Source organism: Phoca vitulina, unplaced genomic scaffold (genome assembly GCF_004348235.1).
Source record: "Phoca vitulina isolate PV1807 unplaced genomic scaffold, GSC_HSeal_1.0 scaffold4, whole genome shotgun sequence".
Lineage (NCBI taxonomy): Eukaryota > Metazoa > Chordata > Mammalia > Carnivora > Phocidae > Phoca > Phoca vitulina.
The window spans coordinates 69,143,330-69,146,950 of record NW_022589707.1 but is presented as its reverse complement, the minus strand read 5'-3'; the positions used below and the strand labels follow the sequence as shown (position 1 = coordinate 69,146,950).

The 3,621-nt window shown below is 36.5% G+C and overlaps 1 long non-coding RNA gene across 1 annotated transcript in view; it reads left to right on the top strand.

Annotated features, from left to right (window-relative positions):
- LOC116630584 overlaps positions 1–3,243 on the top strand; it is a 130,426-nt gene extending 127,183 nt beyond the window's left edge. Inside the window, exon 3 of the long non-coding RNA XR_004298981.1 lies at positions 3,000–3,243. This is a non-coding gene — a long non-coding RNA (uncharacterized LOC116630584). The remainder of the gene's footprint in view (positions 1–2,999) is intronic.
- Positions 3,244–3,621: the final 378 nt, after the last annotated feature.

Sequence of the window (3,621 nt, the reverse complement as noted above, 5' to 3'; positions counted from 1 at the left end):
GGGGTCTACTTCTCCCTCTGTCCCTCCCCACTGCTCTTACTCTCTCAAATAAAAATATTAATGGTGCCTAAATACAAGACAGTGAGGACCATAGAGTTCATATAGGGTAAGAATAAAACAGAAACAAGGGTAGAAGTAATAATAGGATTTTTTAAAATGTTATACTACTATACTACAGTTATATACTGCCTAATCTTCTGAAGAAAATCCTTCAGACAATTGAAAATAAATAGGCTATAATAAATTTGCTGTGAGAGCTCAGAGGTACAATTTAGATGATCTGTAAAGTTGAAATCTAAATGTTTCAAATCATTTTGATTATTCTGTTTTCAAACATGGATAAAATATTTGGAAATTCATGCTCCTACAATATGACTTAATATCATATTCAGTGATTTTATCTTATGCAATATAATGCTGTTTGTAATAAATTGATTGTTGATATAATTTAAAAACCAGCTAATCTTTTGGTTTCAGGCCCAAGGTGTAAAAGTGTCACAAGTTGGCACTCTTTGTCTACAATAAGAAAAGCTCGACAATCTAAAAATGAACAACTTTCTTAGAACCATCAGAAAACTAGGAGCACAAGGCAAACAGCCCCAGTTCTGGACAGGCAGGAACAACAGCAGCTGGAAGCCATTAATGAGAGTAAGACTTACTTTATTGGAAAATCAGAAAATGCTGCCAGCTTAGTGTGGACTGGAGTAAGAAACTTTTGAGGGTCCAATTCCTTCCAGAGGCTGCACTAGGCTTTCCCAGGGAAAATCTGAGAAAAACAACCTCATGACTCTGAGGAATAAAGGAAGAGAAACCACTATGATACCCTCCAAAACCCTCATAATGAAGCCAAACCTCTTAGAGCTTATTTCCCATGGTGGAAAGGAATTACACAACACTGTACCTTTTCCAGCTTTCCTATATCAAAAAAGAGAAGGAAAAACTAATTCACAAGAGGACAAGGCTTCAAAAAAATAGATTGAGAATGCTGGAAGCAGAACAGATGAGGGGACAACAAAGACAAAATTTGTATCCCTGGAAAAGAACCAGAAAAACTTCAGAAAGGCAAACCCCAAAGAGAGGGGAGAACTATTAGCCTGAGATTTATTCCAAAGAATGTGGCTTGCTTTCCTTCTCTCACATCTAACCTTGCTTTCCTTCTCTCACATCTAACCATCATCCCAATAAACCTCAAGTATACTAACAGTGGACTGCAGTTGAAAGAGGTCCCAAGATATATACTCTGAGGAACAGGGCAAAGAGAAGCCCTAATGCCAAGAGAAAAGGTAAAAACACAAACAGTACAGGTATTTGAAACTTATCACTAACGAAAGCTGAAATCCTAGGCAAATTAGTATAACTTCTATTACAATTTCCAACTTTGAACAAAAATTACACAACCTAAACAAAACAATCATCAGAAACAAATTCAGATGTGACACAAATGTAGGTATTATCAGACAAGTGTTTTAAAATATTCTGTCACCAGAGAGAGAACAACAATGCAAAAGAATCAAGAGCACATGCAAGAAATCAAGAAGTAACAGAAATGAAGAATGCCTTTGGATCAGCTATTTAAATGTAACAGACCAAGGAAAGAGTCGTGAACATCAAGAGAGTCAATGGAAACTTTTCAAACTGAAATGAGAACATGAAAAGAAAATGAAAAAGACATCAGAGCATCTAAGAACTGATGAACAGTACCAAAAGTTTCAATGTAGGCATAATTGGAAAAGTGAAGAATGGGGCAGAAGAAATGTTTCAAATAGTAATAGAAAACTTTCAAAATTATTTAGAGACAAATCATACATTAAGGAATTTCAAAGATCATCAACAACCACTTGTCATCAGGGAAAAGAAAATTAGACCACAAAATACTCCATGCCTTTAGTTAAAAAATTAAATCCTAAAAGTTGTCAAGGACTTGGAGAAACAGGAAATAATTTCCATCACTGGAAGTAATGAAAATGGTACAGCCACTTTGGAAGACTCGTTGACAGTTTCTTAAAAAGCCAAATAGAGGTTTATCTTTGATCTAGCAATCACATTCTTAGTATTTGTTCACCTCTTTTGAAAACTAATGTCCACACATCCATGTGAAAGTTTATAGCAGCACTATTTATAATTGCCCCAAACTGGAAGCACTCGAGATATCCTTCAATATGTGTGAGGATAAACAGTGAACTATCCTTTAATACTAAATAGTAGGTATAACAGGTAATGAGCTTTTAATATGAACGAATGTTAATTGCGTATTGCTAACTGAAAGTAGTCAGCCTGAACAGGTTACATATTGAATTATTAAATTTATATGACATTCAGAAAAAGTAGAAACTATAGGACAGAAAGCAAAAAAGTGGTGACCTTGGATTCTAAGGGAGAGGAAAGTTTAATAGGTGAAACAGGATTTTTAGGGGATAAACCAATTCTTTGTGATACAGTACTGATGAATACATTAGATCATGAACTTGTCAAAACCGTTACAACTTCATAGCACAAAGAGTGAAACTTAATGTAAAAAATACGTTTTTAAATCCATTAGGAGGTTAGGGGTTCCAAAGATGTAAAGCAAACTAGAAGAAAAAAATCTAATTCTATCAAAATGTAGGGCATAACCTCATTAAAAGAGAAAGGTACAAGGTAGTCATCTAAGGAACTTTGGAAATGAGTAAAAAGTCTAAGACTATAGATAAGAGAAGCTGTATAAAAACACTGCATTAGTTGGTAAAGCTGTTTCTTATCAGAGTACTGATTAACAATTACAAAACCAGTGTACTTGTATACTAGAATTGAACGATTATGTAAATGGATGAAAGATGGTGGCACTCAGGTTCTCACTGTTGGAGTGGGAGATAAGCAAAAAGAGCTAGAATGAAATATGTGCATTAGATCTGGAGGCATGAGGGTGAACTTGTGTTTAGCTCAGAAAAGACACAGATGAATAAATAAAGGAGTGACATCATTGTAATGGTGGAGTGTTTTATACTATCTTTCCCTTACAGAACACTGATTGAGACAACCACCTGTGGACAAGGAAGACTGTGGAAATCCAGGGATCCAGTGGAGAAGTTTCAGCACATTGTTAGAACAAACAAACAAAAAAAAACCAGATGAAGGATGGAAACAGGTAATGGTTCATTTTACCCACGTCACCCATCCCCTAAACCAGCACAGCTCAGTGTTAAGAGAAAGTTTTCAGTCCATGTTTTCTTCCATGGGGAAAAGTAAGAGTGTGTAAATAGTGCACAGCTTCTCCATCAGGGCTGGACATGGACAAAGTGTCTTTGCCCTGTTCAGAATACTGAGTACTAAACTTCATGACTTGGAAGCAGTGAGTGGTTAAGAAAATGACAGCTAGGGCATAGCAGATGTACCAGATGGATGCAGATTCTACTAAACATGTCACAGACACAATCAATCAGGAAGCCCCCAGTGAGCCACCCAAAGGGCTCATGGGCACTCCCAGCAGCAGGAAGAGAGTTTCACAGAAGACTAGTGAGTGTGTTCATGAAGCTAGCCCAAATCTATGGACCTGGAAGAGTACCACAATCTTGAGCATTAGCACCAATCTATGGAAAACAAAGTGAAGACTGTCAACAACAGGTCTGGCTTTATGGTATTGAG